General features: G+C 42.7%; 1 long non-coding RNA gene across 1 annotated transcript in view; it reads right to left on the reverse strand.

Annotated features, from left to right (window-relative positions):
* Positions 1 to 9,889: 9,889 nt before the first annotated feature.
* LOC140219372 (uncharacterized) overlaps positions 9,890 to 19,113 on the reverse strand; it is a 127,520-nt gene continuing 118,296 nt past the window's right edge. The window contains exon 3 of the long non-coding RNA XR_011895586.1: positions 9,890 to 14,199. This is a non-coding gene — a long non-coding RNA (uncharacterized lncRNA). The remainder of the gene's footprint in view (positions 14,200 to 19,113) is intronic.

The raw sequence follows: 19,113 nt of genomic DNA on the forward strand, positions 1-19,113 counted from the left end.
TAAGAGGGGTGCGAGTACAGATCCTTGGGGGACGCTGGCTGTTACAGGGAGGGAGCTGAAACGGCTACTTTTAATTCAAACAAACTGGGAGCGTTTGTTGAGAAATGCTGTGATCCATGCGAGAAGGTTAGGGTGCAAATTCAGCTGGGAGAGTTTTAGTATAAGGCGTTTATATGGTACTGTATCGAATGCTTTTGTGAAGTCGAGAAAGATTGCATCCGTCTGAAGGTTGAGGTCGAGATTAGAGTGTAGATCATGAAGAAACGTGGCAAGTTGGGTCTCACAAGATAAAGATTTACGGAATCCGTGCTAGGAAGGATGAAAAAATTTGTTAGTGTCAAGGAAGTGCATAATGTGAGAGTATATGACGTGTTCCATGATTTTGCATGGGACGCTTGTTAGAGAAATGGGGCGGTAATTTAGGAGAGATTGTTTGTTACCTGACTTGTGGACTGGAATGACCTTGCCCTCTTTCCAGTCGTCTGGTAAGGTTCCTGTTTCGAGTGAAAGTGAGAAGAGCATCGAAAAATACACTTTGCACCAGTAGTGCCATCGCCCATTTACAACACTGTCAATCAAGGTCATTTTGTATGTCACGTACTGGGAGACCACCGAACGCGGGGAACTCACTCGCTCGCGTGGAACTGCATAACTAGCCATGAGATCACCGTGCATCCTGAGAAGCTGCTTTGCATTAAAGGCCAGGCACCCTTGCTATGCTTCACCGCAAAACATCTTGTATGTCTAACCGCTTAAAATATTTGTACTGCGGCGAAACTTACGATCCTTACGAAACCAAATTTCGCAACGCTTTTTAGATTCCTGCCTCTCTACCGGCCACTACCAAACGCTTGTCGGTACGTCACTTGGCAAATATCTTACAAGCTAAATCTCCCCTGTTAGGAGTGGCGGACACGCCCATATATGAAAACTGCCAAGGAAAGCAGTTGCCCTGATGAAGGCAACTCCTCTGTCGAAACATAGCCTTTTCGACCATCGTTATCACCGTAACGTATCTGGGTGTTGCGGCAAAGCATGCCGATAATGGGAAGGATTTATAGCGAACCGGGAATGTAGGCTTTGAGTCAGCGACGAACCTAATGTTCTAGTCTCAACAAAGCAGATTTTCGCGGCAGGATGATGTTTTGACAGCTTTTGTAGGCTAAAGCCGTACACACCAGGTTAACTCTTGCCACTGTCAATACGCTTTACCACAATACAGAAGGCGCCTCACTACAGGACACGCCCGCCGTAGTTAGCCGAAACTTTACTTGACCGTTCACTGCAAAACACATCCTATATTACGGTAAAACATACTAAAGCACATTTGTCAGTTTAGAATATAAAGACCCTCGCCCTTCGCTTTTCTGATATTGTGACACTCAGTTTGATTAGAACATGTATTCAGGGCTAAAAACATCCACATTGAAATGGAGACATGAACATTGATGGAATCCTGTGTGATGTTTTATCCCTTTGATTTGTTGTGTACGTGTCATGCTACCATTATTAAATTTTCCTGTACTTTGTAAGGCACTGACATACCGCACTGCAGACTTCACACTTCGGGTAGCAGAGGCAGCGGCAGGAACAATCGTGTAGCGCCTGACCATCGTCTTTGCTTTACGCAGAACCAGCATTGTGCCGACTATCTATCGACTAACATCCACTATTTACACTGCTGCATCTCTCGCCCTGCTGGTATTCTGGGCGGACAGCAGACAACGCCCCCTTCAAGCCTGTTATAAAAGCCCAGCCTGCCAACGGATGCTACACACTTCGGGCGGAAGAGGCAGCGGCAGGAACAATCGTACAGCGACTGACCATCGTCTTTGCTTTACGAAGGTTGGTTGATTTTCACTGTATTTAACAAGTAACCAATTGTGCCGCTGCCGCCCTAGCTTGAGTTCAATATGAGTACTGTGCTGACGGATACTTGCGTTACATGTTTTGAGGATTTTTCTGATGATCAAGATTTCATGACATGTGCAGAATGTCGTCAGCCCTACCACCTTGGTAAATACGCAGCCATTAGCGAGCGAGTATACAAAGCAAAAAATCGAGCAGATAAGAAAACATTAAAATGCCCAACATGCCGTTTGCCTTCGTCTCGTGGTGGGCTCCCACCTGCTCCCACCTGCTTTGGGCAAAGAACTTTCTGAAATCAAGAAGAATTTGGCTGCACTTACTGTCAAGCTGGATGGTCTGACATCATTAAGAGAGACCGTAACAAGCATTGAAAAATCTGTTACGTATATTTCTGAGGCATACGACACAGTACTAACGACTTCTGAGAGGCATGATGGAGAGATTGAAAGGCTACGCGCTAAACTTGAAAGCACTGAAAAAGATCAAAACGAGCTAAAGAAAGAGCTAAACGATCTACAACAATAATGCAGAAGACAGAACATGGAAATCCATGGCTTGCCCTTTGAGGAAAAAGAAAACTTGCTATCTAAAATGATCTTGCAGTGACGCTCGATCTACTCTGCCTATCAGACTCCGATATTGAAGGCCTGCATCGTCTCCCATCACGCCAAAAGAAGGTACCTGTGGCACTGATAAGGCTTTCTAGGCGGGCTCTTAAAGATGCATAGCTTGCAAAACGCACAGCCCTCAAAGGACAGGATGACAAGATACAATTTTATGATAATTTGACTGCCACTAACAAGAAACTTCGATGGCTAGCTCAAACGAAAGCTCGCGAGCAGAACTACTCGTTTGTATGGTCAACAAAGGGAAAGACTTTTGTGAGGAAGGCGAGCGACACTTCAGCAATAAGGATTGCTTCAGAGGAGGACCTAAGCCCAAGTATAGGCATCCTAGACTTGCAACCTTGCTAAATCTCTGTTTGGAATGATCGCTTACTGTAACCCTGACCTTTTTAATCAATAGTTCAATGCCAGCGCTTATGCTCCTCAAGAGGTCCTCTCCTTGAATCAACTAAATGTACGCAGTTTGAAGCATCAGGTCGAAGAAACTGAAGCTGAATTAGAGGAACTAAAGCGTGGTTTTGATGTCATTGGTTTCACGGAAACTTGGTATAACTCTGATGCAGAATTTGTGCAGATTTCATGCTACAGTCACATTTCTATGTTCCGATAAGGTAAGCGCGGAGGTGGTATATCTCTACACGTACACGAACGTTTGCCCTATGACATATTTACAGACTGATGTGTTGTAAATGGAAACTTTGAAGTTGTTAGCTTACTGCATCGCTACATTGCTTTACATCTAGTATACCGCCCCCCTAATGGTAATCTTGATGCATTCCTTGATTTCTCTGATAGTTTCCTTAATTTAACTAATTTAACGATTTTTTGGCAGCAGTGACAGCATCGACTGTGCATCTGCTAAACGGTTCCTGCTTCACATTGCAGATTTGCCGCCTACAAAAGCCCGAAAACCGTATCAGCATCGCTGGCGAATCGGCCTACGATAAAGGTGACGAACGACTGAGCTGGGCAACTGCGCAAAGCCGGATCGTTCCTATTCAAACGGCGCTGGACACCAGAACCTCGTGACCAACTTACAGCTTATAAAGACGGCAATGCTCCGGAGAGACATTTGGCAGCAGTGACAGCATCGACTGTGCATCTGCTAAACGGTTCCTGCTTCACATTGTAGATTTGCCGCCTACAAAAGCCCGAAAACCGTATCAGCATCGCTGGCGAACCGGCCTACCATAAAGGTGACGAACGACTGAGCTGGGCAACTGCGCAAAGCCGGATCATTCCTATTCAAACGGCGCTGGACACCAGGATGTCGTGACCAACTTACAGCTTATAAAGACGGCAATGCTCCGGAGAGACATCATTTGGCAGCAGTGACAGCATCGACTGTGCATCTGCTAAACGGTTCCTGCTTCACATTGCAGGTTAGCATTTTTTTCTTTTGCCTCTTTAAACTTCTTCTGAAGTTTTGCTGTCACTGCTGCCACAGTGTACCACAGTGTGTCTCCATAGTGTTTACCCGGTTGTGTTAAAGTTTGCAAGTGCGCCTAGTTAACTGTAAAAATGGCTTCTAGCAAGACTGACGCTCTGTCGAATATTGCTAAGGCCTTGGTTGAAAAGGCGCCAGCTAGCATTAAAGAAGTATCAAAGGTGCTCGTTTAGATGTCCTCTAAATTTGTTGACGCAATGGGTGACCTAAAAAAGGAGATGAACAAGATTGATGAGACGAATAACTCAGTGAAAGATGAGCTCACTTCCATCAGACAATCAATCGGGTACATGAACGAAAACTTTGAAGATTACCGCAAAGAGATGAAAAGTCTTCGACTTGAGCTTACCGAAGTGAAAAACTAGGGCCTGGAATGCAAGAAAGAGAACCTAAGACTAAACAAAGAGCTTCAGGAAACGAAAAAGCAGCTTATTGAGTTAAAGCAGTACAGCAGGCGTAATAACCTGGAATTAAGAAGTATACCAGAGGCTGACAATGAAGACGTCCTTGGAACAATCGGAAAAGTCGCATCTTCCTTGTCCATCCAGCTTTCTGATGGTGACATTGACGTAGCTCACCGCGTCCCATCGAAGAACAATACGCCTCCAAACGTAGTTGTGAAGTTCACATCCAGATCAGTTCGTGACAAACTGTTGAAGGCAGCCAAAAAGAATCGACTGAATACAGCCATGCTGGGTTTTCAGAATAGCGATCTAGTGTACGTAAACGAACATTTCTGCCCCGAAAACAAGATCTTGCTGGGAAAAGCCATCCAACAAAAACGAGAGAAAGGATGGATATTTGCATGGGTTTCTGAGGGGAAAATACTAATGCGGAAATACGAGAATTCCAAGGTAGTGAACCTAACACGTGAAGAAGACTTAGCAGAAATAGTTTAAGTACTTTTATAACTTGCACACCCTATTCGTTAACAATGGCTTATTCAATCAAAGAGTGTGACAATCTTTGTAGAGGAAAATCTACATCAGTTTTTCATTGCAATATCCGTAGTATTAATAAAAACGTAGACTTGCTTTCTGCTTTCCTGTCGCTACATGAACATTCGTTCAGTGTAATTTCAACAACTGAGACGTGGCTGCGGAAAAGTGAAACAATCCGGCTTCCAGATTAAAGAACAGAATCAAACGCGCGCGACTCACGTTCACGCGGGGGTGGCCTTGCATTGTTTGTAAAAGATAATATATCGCATAGTAAAGTTCCAGCGGCCACATATAGTTGCAATGATATTGAATCCCTTTTCATTCGGCTAGAGTGTGACGTCATCATTGGTGCAGTTTATCGGCCACCGAGCGGTAACCTCGCAGGATTTCTCGATAAGCTGTAAGCAATTTTCTGCGCTGTGTGAAAGCAGCGAAATGAACCAGTGATTATAGTGGGCGACATGAACATAAACACATATGACATGCACAACCGCGACTATAGCTATTTGTTGCAATCTTACAAATATCGTAATTTAATTACGTCGCCGACGCGTATAACCAAGGCATCTTCGTCTTTATTTGACCACGCATTAACAAATCTAGACAAGGGGGTTACCGGAGGCGTTTACCAAGAGCCAATCTCTGATCATCTACCTATCTTTGCCGCTTTAGATCATCCATCTAGTACCAAAGAAATAAGGAACAGCATTGGAATGAAAATAGATTACAAGCTATTACGAGAAGAAATCGTTCGCATTAATTTCAGTGAAATTTTGAACGAGGATATCGACATTGAAATAAATAACCTAATTGCATATCTTAATATCGCCGTAGATAGGAGTAATCTCAAGGTCTCGAAGGGTCGACATGATACGCCCATGCGCCCTTGGATGACAAAGCACATACTTCAAACACTTAAGGCCAAAGAATACTGGCATGACGAATGGCGCCACAATAAAGATAACATATACTACTTACAGCAATTCAAAGTACAGCAGAATAAATCTGTCGCTATGATTCGATCGCGCAAAAGGGGCTATTATGCTAGCCTAATTACACAGACCGCTGGTAGCACAAAAAAGCTGTGGGAAATTATAAACGAAATCACAGGAAAACAACGCAAGCTAACTGTGCTTCCCGAAACCACTGATAATGACGTTGTAGAGAATTTTAACACATGCTTCGCATGTATCGGTCCATCCCTGGCTGAAAAGTTTAGTGAATCAGAAAATATATCTATCTTCCAGAGTCCCGTACCTAACACTTTCGTTATGTATACGATTGAACTTGAAGACGTGATGGCAACAGTCAATAAGATGTCAGTTTCTAAAGCCTCCGGACTAGATGGTATAAGAGAATATAGATATGTTAGGGCCAGGATTATGCCACTTGTTTAACCACTCCGTGAACTGTTCTAGATATCCGTCTCAGCTGAAGATAGCTAAGGTTGTCCCTATCTTCAAAGAGGGAGACCGATATGACCCTTGCAATTACAGGCCGATATCCGTGCTCAGTACCATTAATACTATATTTGAAAAAATTCTAACGCATCGGTTCCACAAATTTATTGATAAGTACAAGGTTATGTGCCCACAGCAACGTGACTTTCGTCCGAATCATTCAACTTCGTCAGCAGTGTTAACGTTAACTCAAATGATTAACGAAGCTTTGCAAAATAATACACTTGTATGTGTCATATTCCTGGACCTAAAAAAAGCATTCGATACAGTTGATCACAACATACTCTTACATAAACTACAACATTATGAATTCCGCGGTAGCTCATTAGATCTTCTTACTGATTACCTTCATGAACGAGTACAAGTAGTAAGAATGAGCAATATTGCATCATCGCCTAAGCATATGCGCACTGGAGTCCCTCAAGGATCCGTCCTTGGACCCCTTTTATTTTCATTATACATTAACGACTTCCCACTTATTTTTGGTACAAGTGAAACCCTTATGTACGCCGACGACACTTGTATTGTAGCAACAGCCGCTAACACTTGTGATCTTGAAACTAAAGCAAACGAAGAGTTGAAAAAAGCAAGTGAATGGTTCTCAATGAACACTTACGATTAACGTTAGTAAAACCAAGTATGTGGTATTTCGAACGCGTAACAATACCTTTCCTGCTAAATCATTAGATTTAGAAATAAACGATTTTGCATTAGACGAAGTCAACTCATTTCAATATCTTGGCGTGATTTTCGACAGCAATCTGCACTGGCAAGAACAAATAAGCGCAGTTTGTAAAAAGCTCGCATCAGGATGTTATGCGCTCTCACAAGCACGGCATAGTCTCGATACTAACACACTGCGTATTTTATATTTTGCATCCATCCATAGCCATATCACATATTGTAATGAATCATGGGGTACGACATACAAAACTTATCTTGAACCCGTACGCAAACTTCAAAAGCGCGCCCTGAGAATAATTACCCATTCAAGTTACGATAAACCAAGTCTGAATTTATTTAGTAGAATGAATGTGTTGCCGTATGACAAGATACACGAATCAAAAATTGCCACGTGTGTCTTCAACATTGTTAAACACAACCTCCCTTTTCATGTTTTTATATTTTACTCATCTTATCGTGCGACCAGAAATCAAACGTGCGGTAATTTTAATCTTCCTCCAACTAAAAATATCTACGGACAACGTTTGCTACAGTTTTCAAGGTAAAAAATTTGGAATAAACTACCAGCAGAAATAAAACAAGCAAATAATTTTTCATCGCTACTTAAGAAATACTTGCTTAGCCTCAATAATGCTTTCAATGGTAACAATCATAATGTCCTTTCTTTTCTTTAGTAACTCGCTGACACCTGCAGTGTTTCGATTTTGTCTAGATTAATATTGTGTGTTCATAATAATGAAGAAACTTGCCTGCAATCCTCCTAACTAGTGCATTGTGTTTACTTAGAAATGTTTGATAGTATAAGATGCTTTTCACTGTTTCGGATTTCATTGTGTACGCTCGTGCAACTTAATGGTATGCGACAAATATGTGTATGCACGTGATGTATTTTAATTGCTTTGTACTTGCAACTGTTATTCATTTTTCATTGGACCCGACACTAGCCTGTGGCTATGGGTCCTACCAGTTCTGGTATTTCTGTGTGTTCTATGTCTGCAAATAAAGAACTGAAAAAAAAAATTGAAAACAGGTGGCATGTCACTATATTTGGCGATATGAACGTTGATTTGCTTAAGAAAAACGCGATGCAGACAAAACTACTTGAATTGATTATCTTACACCGTTGCCAAAATGTTATCGACCTACCTACGACAGTAAGCCAGCAAACAGAAACACTCATTGATCACTGTTTTACAAATGTTTCCCCAGATACGGTTACCGCAGGTGTCTTTTCCTCAGCCGTAACCACTCATATGCCATTTTTGGCCTGTTCTCAAATGAGCAACGCTCTGCCAAGCCTAAGTACAATCAACGAACAGTGAATGATGATACAATTGCCTATTTTTGTTCACTTATGGCTGAAAGTTGTTGGGCAGAAGTATATCTGGAAAATGATCCGTCCGTAGCGTACGATATTTTTTTTACAAATGCCGGTGCTTCTCAAACGTATTCGATATAAAAACTCGTTCTTTGCTCATTTTTTAGAAACGAGAGACCCAACCTATTTCGAAGATTTTAAGAAATTCAGAAGCAAATTCTCATAATTATCAGCAACCTCATAAGCGTCTCCGAATATTGAATATAAACGCTCGCAGCGTAAAAAACAAAACCGAGGCCTTAGAGATCTTGCTACTACAGTACGGTCCTCATGTAACTGTTTTAACAGAAACCTAGCTGAACGAGGAAGTATGCAATAACGACATTTTTCCTCCTTATAAAGTTTATCGTAGGGAACGGCACTCTAGGAGTGGTGGTGTAGCGATTTTAATTAAAGATAGCATTCAGGCTGTTTTGGGGGACGACATTATCGACCTCGAATGCCTGCGTGTCAAAGTCACTTATTGGGGTCACAATTTGACGTTATACGCTTTATATAGACCTCCGGATGCCTCACCAGAGACTGAACATAGAAATGTCCATGCACGAAAGAAACAAAATTGTTCTGCTTGGTGAATTTAACCTGTCGGGAGTAGATTGGGAACGCCTTATTGCCAGTAGTCAACATAACAAACATGTGAACATTATGTTTGAAATAATGTTACGATACAACCTGATGCAAGTAGTCCATGAACCAACTTGTGTACAAAATGCATCCAGCTCGGTGTTAGACTTGGTATTTCTTAGTCGAGATTTCGCTGATTATAATGTGAAAGCCGTAACGTATTTCTCAAGCAATGTGCTGAAATTCTTGCCAAATTTCTTGTGATTTTATTTCGTGTCTCACTCACGACAGCGCGATTGCCAAATGACTGGAAGACTGCCCGGGTTGGCCCTGTGTTTAAGAAAGGCGACCGGTTACTTATGCAGAATTATCGACCGATATCACTAACCTCCCAATGCTGCAAACTTGGAGAACATATAATTGCAAATTGTATACGCAAATTTTTGTAAAATAATGCTGCATTAACCGAGTACCAACACGGCTTCCGAAAAGGGTATTCTACAGTAACCCAACTGATAACGGTAGTTCACTCGTTCGCTTTATCTCTTCATCGTAACGGCCAAATAGACGCAATATTTCTTGACTCTATTAAAGCTTTTGATAACGTACCGCATGATAAACTAATTTTAAAACTTAGAATCCTTGGCATCCCTGAAATCTTTGTCAACTGGATTTCCGCATACCTGACTAACAGGAAGCAACACACTGACATTGGTGGACAGCTTTATGGCTGTCTCCCAGTGACGTCAGGGGTACCACAGTGTTGTGTACTGGACCCCCTGCTCTTCTTGGTTTATATTAACGATATTATAAATGTAACAACTCCTTGTGGGCAAATCCAGCTGTTTGCAAATGACTGCGTTTTGTTCAAAGAAATGTTTTTGTTCCGATGATCAGATTGAGCTCAATAACAACCTGAATAACATATTTATTTCAAGATTACTGCCAGCCTCTGGTTAGAGGCCTTAAGCAGGAGTGGTTACATACATGACGAACAAGACTGAGTACAAGGTGTGAAGCGTGAGCAAAATGAAATAGCACTGAATTTGAAAATATAAGCAGCGTGTCATTTGTGAAAACGTAGCAATTAACGCTAACAATGTGAAATTATTCCAGAAGAAAATGTAAACTGCTCTTAGCGCCAAGTTCACGAACACTTAAGAGACAGAAAAACTAAACTAGAATAATATAAGCATACCATGCGTGGTAAACGATTACAGAACATACATCCTGTCAGACAAATATAATGTGGTAGTGTGTAAAAATGTGTAGCCGTGGCAGAAGCATCAGAAAACACGTGCGTTCAGCTATGTGGAAGGACAAGCCGAAAAGAAAAGAAAAAAAGGAAAGGAGGGCAGGGATGTACCCCGGTCATTTACACAATTTCTTTGAGCAGCTTTAAGAATGATTCGATGGTGTCGCAGGCAACCACCGCAGCAGGAAGTACATTCCATTCCCTAATGGTTCGGGGAAAATATGAATTTCTAAAGGCTTCTGTTTTGCAGTAGTGATCTTTAAGCTGCTGAGCGCGGCTAGACCGAGTTGATCGACGAGTTAGAGGCTCGGTATACGTGTCCTTGTCGATGCCCAATTTTCCATGATAGAGCAGATACATGTACTTTAATCGTTCTTTAAATCGCCGTTTTTGCAGGGTAACCAGTTCTGCTGTTTCGAGCATAGCACTTGGTGATGCATACCGGCTGAAGGAATTGAATACAAATCTTATCGCCTTTCTCTGAATTTTTTCCACCTTTTTTATGTTAATATCGCTATGTGGATCCCAGACGACAGACCCATACTCAAGAATCGGGCGGACGAAAGTTTTGTAAGCTAGTAGCTTTATCTCATGGGGTGAATTTCTTAAGCAACGCCTCAAGTAACCAAGCTTCTGCATGGCTTTCTTTTCTATGTATGACACGTGCTCATTCCATTTTAAATCAGAGCTGATAACTACACCCAAATATTTATAGCTTGTCACGCGGTCTAAAATTTGCCCATCGATCGAATACCGGTTGTTTAAAGGGTGTCGTTTCCGCGTCACGGTCATCGCTACAGTTTTTTTCGCATTGATTTTCATTTGCCATGTGCTGCACCATGATTGCACTGTAGACAGCGAGGTATTTAACAGCGATTGGTCAGCGGGACTACGGATTTCTTTATATAAAACGCAATCGTCAGCAAACAATTTTATTTTAACTGGCAATTCCTGTGCAATATCATTGATGAAAATTAAGAAAAATAAGGGCCCAAGCACTGATCCCTGTGGGATTCCGGATAGTACAGGTCTTGAACGTGAATGTGTTCCGTCTATGTTTACAGTTTGTCGTCTCGAAGTAAGGTATGCTTGAATCCAAGAAAGAAGGGACTCATTTTTAAGTATAGGTTTCAATTTTATCATGAGTTTGGTATGTGATACCCGGTCAAACGCTTTCTCGAAATCTAGAAAAATAATATCAATTTGCCCTTGCTCATCCAGAATAGCTGCGAAATCATGAATGGTTTCTAAAAGCTGAGTAGTAGTTGAAAGCCCTTTACGAAATCCATGCTGCCTGGGGTCAAGAAAACCATGAAGCTCAAGATGAGCTGTTAGATGTTTAAAGATAATGTGTTCAAGAAGCTTGGAACATGTGCAGAGTATAGAAATGGGTCGATAGGAAGAAAGCAGCGATGGGTCTCCTCCTTTTGGCACTGGAACAATCTTTCCAAACTTCCAGTCATGAGGCAACTCTGATAGTTGTAACGACTTATTAAAAATCACACATAAGAATTTAGAGCACCACTCGGCATACCGGAATAGGAATGTGTTGGGTATCGCATCGACGCCAGAGGATTTTTTTGTATCAATGTTAAGTAGAAGCTTTAGAACACCTTCTTCCGTTATTATAATATTACTAATAGGTGGAACGCTTTGCAATGTCAAAAATATGGGTTTTTCACCGTTATCAACTGTACATACGGAACAGAAAAAGTTGTTGAGCGATTCTGCAACTTGTAATTTCTCCGATACTGTTTCACCATTAATGCAGAGGGTGGGCACGGTTTTTGATTTTGAAGAAAAATGCCGCCAGAATTTTGCAGGGGACGAAAGGAGAAATTGTTTCATAGTGACATTGTGGTAGTAGTCTTTTGCTTTTTTAATGTTTTGGCTTAAATGAGTGCGCAGCGCTGAAAGTTTGCGCATGTGACTTTCAGAGGGGTGCTTCCGCAGTTGTTTTCTTGTCTTCTTCGCCTTGCGTTCCAAGCGTACAATTTCTTTTGTTATCCATGGGCGGGTTTTGCGGACAGTGATTACTTTAGTCGGTACGAAGTTATTCACGCATTGCAACACAAGATCTTTAAAGTATTGCCAAAGATCCTCTACTGAGCATAAAACAGACTGGGAGAGGGAAACAAAGTTGGAAAAAGATAAGTCCAGAGCATCTAATATGCGTACATCATCTGCTCGTGAGAAAACAAGCACTGAGCGCTTTTCATGCTGAACCCGAGCGACATGGCCCAAACACATCGTAAGACATACCATTCTGTGATCTGATATGCCGTTGACGACGCTAAGTCCCGTAACCTGAGGAAGCATACTTCTGCTAACTAAAAAAAGATCCAAGATAGATTCTGAGTCGTTATGTATGCGTGTAGGTTGCTTTACTAATTGCGTTAAGTCATGATACATTATAATATCAACAAATGGTTCAGCGATTTGTGCACCTGGCTGGGGAAATTCACCGTCCCATACCACTGATGGAAAATTAAAATCACCGCCCAGTAGTATATTGCAGGCTGAAGCTCTGCATGAGCAGAGAAATTCATTAAGTTGGTCGCTGAAACTGCTGTCTGTGTTAGGAGGGCGGTAAAATCCCCCGATAATGAAAGTGTTGTTAACAGTATGCACTTTTGCGAGGACACATTCAACTCCAGGAATGTCTGCCAACCTTTCTATGTGCAAAGATTCCTGGAAAATTATGGCGACCCCGCCCCCTCTCGAAATTCTATCTTTACGGAAGATTTTATAGCCGTTAGGTGCTATTTCTTTGTCACTGACATCAGGTTGCAGCCATGATTCTGTAATAATTACAATATGCGGCCTGTACGCAAGGATTATGCTTTCAAGCTCGGAGGACTTGCCCACTATGCTGCGGGCGTTCAAGTTCAAGCACAAAAAACCGCTTGTGTCATTTTTCTCGATTCATTGGTTTGCTGCCGCTGCATTTTCGGGTCTGCCTGAGAGGACCATCTTTCTCTGTTCACTCTCCCAGTTGAACCATTCGCCGTCGACCTTAACTTTGTCGTAAACAAGTTTCACCTTCTTGCCCGCCTTTCTAGCGTCAGAAGTACTCTGACATAGCATTTTCCTTTTGTACCTAGTGGCTGCCGAGAAGTCCTCAGAGATTGAAATAGATTTGCCCTTCAATTTGTAAGAATTCCTTAAAACACTTGTCTTTTCTCTGTGATCGAAAAATTTTACAATTACAGGACGCGTTTTACCGTGCTGTTTTCGTCCTATTCTGTGTGTTCTTTCAACTGAACGGGCTTCAACACCTAAAATATAATTAAATATTGTCGCCACACGCGCTGAAGGACCATTTGTTTCATCATCATCAGGAACACCGAAAATAAGCAGGTTGTTTCGGCGACTCCGGTCCTCCAAGTCTATGAGCTTACGCTCCAAGCATATCACAGTTTTTTCGAGGCCAGTGATCTGGCTGGTAAGTTGTTTAATTAAAGAAGCCGATTCTTCAACTGTTTTTAGTTTTGACTCGATTCCGTCAAGTCTCTTCTGAATGTTATTCTGACCATCCCGTAACTGAGCCAAGAGTTCCGTAGTGGTAGGACCGGGATTCGACTCAACATCGCCGCAGAGAATTAACAGGGACAAAAGGAAATCTATCGCAACAGAAAGAAATACATAACAGCTATGAGGGCACGTCAGCTGGATGAAGCACGGATCACTAGATTTAACTGTAGAAAATTTGTTACTGACCTGCATGTAAAAAAGAAATGGTTTGGCCATATTGCGGATCCGATTCCAGCTGACGTGCCCACTGACTGAGAGCGGGTGCAACGGGGTTCTTATACGCGCATCCGCCGAGGTAGAGTGCGCTGTGTGCCGTGACGTCCAGGCTTCCTTGTAGAAATCCGGTGCGCATGCGTTGTCTCGAGCGCCATGTGCGAAGTTCTCGAAGCTTGTCAATCCTTGCGATATGCTGGCCTTCGTTGCCGCACCGAACAGAAGTATCTGCATGTAAAAAAGAAATGGTTTGACCATATTGCGGATCCGATTCCAGCTGACGTGCCCATTGAAGTGGTGCAAAGATTGCGGGATAATTGTTAACACCGACAAAACTGTTTTCCTTCCTATAACACGTAAAAAAACACCTCTGTCTTTTACTGACAGACTTGGCCCGTCGTCATTGAAAGAAATCGACAATTACAAATACTTAGGTGTTACATTAACAACTGATTTATCCTGGAATATACATGCTAGCAATATTTGTTCATCTGCCTTTCGAAAGCCCTGCTTCCTGAAACATAAACTTCAAACCACCTCAAGCAATGTTGAACTACTATGTTATTATTCCTTAATCAGACCCAAATTAGAAAACGCCAGTGCAGTATGGGACCCGTATACTCAAATAAACATTATGTGTCTTGAAAGAATACAGAGGAAAGCAGTGCGGTTTATTTATAACAAATTCTCAGGAACTGACTCTCCATCCGAAATAATGATAGCCAATGACGTTCCCCTTCTTATAACGCATCGAAAATAGTTCCGAATCGACTTCCTGTCACTAGTTCTTATCCATAAACTTGCGATAGATCCATCACCGTACCTATCACGCTTACTAACCAGACCCACAAGGCACCATCAGCCTAACTCTTTAACACCTTATTTTGCTAGAACTGACACTTCCTATATATTCCTATTTTCCGCGCACGGTCTTAGATTGGAATGAATTATTCCAGACATCTTCTTAGTCTCTCCTACCACACCGAAGTATCAGTGCTGCACCATTTCACATCTGTTATTGTAGCACTGTTATTGCACTAATCTAAAAACAGATTCTGTCGTTGTTTTGTACTCAGTTGTATTATATCTTATTACACTAATCTTTAAACAGATTCCATTGTTGACATTTTGTGTTTTATTATCTACGTTATTTCTTTAAACAGTTTGTATTGTCGTTTTTTTGTATTATGACTGCTTTTAATACTACCCACCTGCTTGGACCCATGGGTCTGCAGTATGTAATAAATAAAGAAATCTGGATCTAAAAAGGTGAAAGCTGCCTTTTATGAAAACAAATTTGCTTCAATAGTGGACAAACCCAAACAAGTTTGGAACGTTGTAAACGGCATGATATCCAATGGGAAGCCTCTTCTACCTTTCGAGCTACTGATTGATGGAACTTCCTGCTCTGGTGTAGCACTTGCTAATACATTTAATGAACATTTTCTTAACGCAGGTGCTTGTCATATCACAGCAGGCGCACGTCACCAATCACCTATAGAGCTTTATATGAAAGCTAGTTGCTGTGAGTCTATTTCTGACCGCCACGTCTGAAGAAGTCAGCTATCATTAATTCCCTTAAAAATAAATGTTCACCAGGTGATGACGACATAAGTAGGGCACCAGTAAAAGCCGCTATCAGAAGCATTAGTCCATCTTTAACGAATATATGCAACAGAATGCTCCTGACTGGTATCTTCCTTGATAAGATGAAATCAGCTCGAGTTACATGGATGAACATGGTATGAACAACTATCGCCCTATCTCGATATTGCCACTGTTTTCTAAAATCACAGAACGTGTGGTATATAAAAGATTACAAAACTTCCTATATAAAAAAAACATAACATGTAAGGAACAGTATGGATTGCAGGCTGGTAAATCCACGCAGACTGCTCTACTGGACATAAAAGATCGCCTTCTTTCTAACTTCGAACAAAAGCTTTTCACTATCGGAATATTTCTAGATTTTCGCAAAGCTTTTGATTCAATTAAACACGATATATTATTACTAAAGCTAGAAAAATATGGAATTCGCGGTATTGCACCCAAATTGTTGGGAAGCTATATTAAAGGACGGAGGCAGTCTACATGGCTACAGGGTCTAAATCCGACACAGGTATAATAAAGTTCTGTGTACCGCAAGGCTCTATCCTCGGCCCTCTAGTTTTCATTTTATATATTAATGATATAGTGTATATACACTCAACTTCAGATATGATCCTCTACGCTGATGACACCAATGTCTTCTTTTCCGGTCCCAACCTTAGCTTGCTTGAATATCGATCCAATACCTGGCTCAATGAACTTCGGACATGGCTTGATGCCAGTAAGCTTGAACTCAACATGTTCTGTATCGGCCAGGCGGTCTGATAAGATTGTACCGCGAATGACGTGTGCCTGACCGGCATGCAGCGTTATCTATAAAAATACGCTGCTGCCTTGAATAAAGGGCTTTTTGCGTTGCTACCACCGAAGCGTCTGTCTGCTGCTTAGAATAGAACATCTAGAACACAGTTTGACAATTCAAGTCTTCAGATTCGTCGCCCGTGGTGTCAACATATCTGACAGCTTTTGCTCCTCTTTTGCGAACGGCTTGCAAATGCCCTTTTTTCTTACAATTTCTGCAGGTGTGGTTCCGATACCAACATTTTTCTCCCGCGTGACGCTTTCCGCAATGCCTGCACGCACTTCGTTGCTCTCCCTCTCGCTTATCTCTTGACCATGCAACCGTCGTCGATTTCTTTTGCTTATCACGGTGACGTTCACCCTGAATGACGCTGACGCTGCACGGTTTTGTGTCAAACTCATGCATTTGCTTCGCCTGTTGCGCAGCTAGCTCTTTTTCTAGCGCTGTTTTGCACGGCAGTTCGAACGTCAAGTCAGCCTGTGCAAAAAGAGCCCGTTGCGTTTCCTCGTCACGCAAACCAGCCACTAGTCTGTCCCTTAAGGCATCATTTAAGACCGTTCCGTAATTGCAATCTCTTGCGAGATGCTTCAGTTCAGTGATGAAATCCTTGACACTTTCATTTTCTTGCTGCATTCGGCGATTAAATTTACAGCGCTCTGCGATAATTGGGTGAGCTGGGCTTAAATGAGCTTCTAGAAGCTGTTTAATTTCTTCGAAAGTCTTCTGAGAAGGCAAATGAGGAACAGTTATCTTCTTTAGCTCTTCATACGCTTGCGCGCCGAGTACGTTCAGAAACAACTTGAGTTTCTTGTCTGCAGGGACATCATTTATGTCTACGTAGTTCTCGAAGCGTTCAAAATACGAGCGTATGTTTTCGATTTTTTGGTCATATTCTGTCATTCTGCCGAGCTTCGGACCACGTCCGGGTTCTGCCATAATGAGCAAATTTCACTTATCTGCCCAGCCGTTTTCCTTGATGTGCCTTGTCCGTAGTGTCGGTTCTTGTTCGCTTGCTCCAGCCAGCCGCTGAAGTCCATGCAAGGACTCCGTGACGCCTTGCTTCTTGACGTTCTTGCGCTGCTCCAGTCGATGAAATCGTGGCTGCAAGGGCTCCGTGTCGCCTTGCACGGTAGGCGGTTCAGCCTCGTGACTGCTGCTGGCCGGCGGTGGTTTGCTACGCGCCGGATCCCATCTTCGTCGCCAGATGTTCTATTCTAAGCAGCAGACAGACGCTTCGGTCACACTGTGTTCTACTCGGGCAAAAGTTCAAGGGGCTACAGCGTCGACCTAAACATTGAAGGGAAGACTGCTGCGCTGATAATTGACACCGGTGCAGCGGTCACGATCGTACCAGAGCAGTTGTATAAGCAGTATTTCCCGCATGTCAGATGTGTGGAATCAAAGGTGTCGTTGCGCACTTACACAGGGGAAAAGCTAAAGGTACTTGGAACAGCAACCGTATTAGTCAAACAGGAAGGAACCGAGATCTCTTTGCCCATAGTGGTAGTGCAGGGAAACGGAACGCCGATGCCCGCTCTCATGGGCAGAGACTGGCTGGAAAAACTCCAGATAAACTGGAAAGCAGTATACAGTCTGTCCACGGATAAGACACCGGAGCAGAGGGTAGAAGCTTTACGGAAAAAGTATCCCGAGGTTTTCAAGAGCACCCCGGGTGTCGTCAAAAACTTCGAAGCTCGCATCTTTGTTAAGGAATGGGCTCAACCAGTATTCTCAAAAGCACGGCTAATACCGTTTGCTATCAAAGAGGAAGTAGCGAAGGAATTGGAAAAGCTCGAGCAAGCCGGAATACTAAAGAGGGTCACGAAAAGTGACTGGGCAACGCCTCTGGTGGTTGTCGCGAAGAAAGGCGGCACAGGATTAAGGTTATGCGGCGACTACAAGGTCACGGTTAATCCTGTTCTAAAAACAGACCATTACCCTTTGCCATTGCCGGAGGATTTGTATTCCATGCTCGCAGGAGGCAAAATCTTTTGCGTCCTAGATCTATCACAAGCCTATCAACAAGTGCCGCTTGCTGAGGAAAGCAAAGCGTTGCTAACGGTGAACACTCATCTCGGATTATTTCAGTATCAGCGCCTTCTATTCGGTATCTCTAGCGCACCTTCTATCTTTCAGTCTTTAATGGACGAAGTCTTAAAAGGGATTCCAAAAGTGGGTTGCTATATCGACGACGTCATCGTCGTAGGCGACAACATAGACGACTGTCAAGAAACCGTGGAAAAGGTGCTTCAACGACTTTCACAGCACCATATTACCCTAAAACAACAGAAGTATGAATTTTTCAAACCATCCGTTGTTTATCTGGGACACAAAGTGACATCAGATGGCATTTTTCCAACCGCAACAAAGATAAAGGCAATCACGGAAGCACCTCAGCCAAGCCACGTAACTGAACTGCGAGCCTTCTTGGGCCTGCTAAATTTCTATGCAAAATTCATAAAAGATTTAGCTACAGTAGCTGCACCAATGTATGACTTGCTCAAAAAGGACGCGGCTTGGGTGTGGACGGACGCATGCTCAAGATCATTCGCGGAAGCCAAGCAGCGCCTCATCGACAGTCAAGTATTGACTTTTTACGACGTGAAAAAGCCAATCTGGTTTAGCTGCGACGCGTCGGCCTACGGTCTTGGGGCCGTAATTTTTCACGTCAGAAAGACCCACCGCATTTGCCTCCAGAACATTAAGTGCAGCGGAGCGCAACTACGCGAAAG

This window comes from Dermacentor andersoni, chromosome 7, assembly GCF_023375885.2.
Source record: "Dermacentor andersoni chromosome 7, qqDerAnde1_hic_scaffold, whole genome shotgun sequence".
NCBI lineage: Eukaryota > Metazoa > Arthropoda > Arachnida > Ixodida > Ixodidae > Dermacentor > Dermacentor andersoni.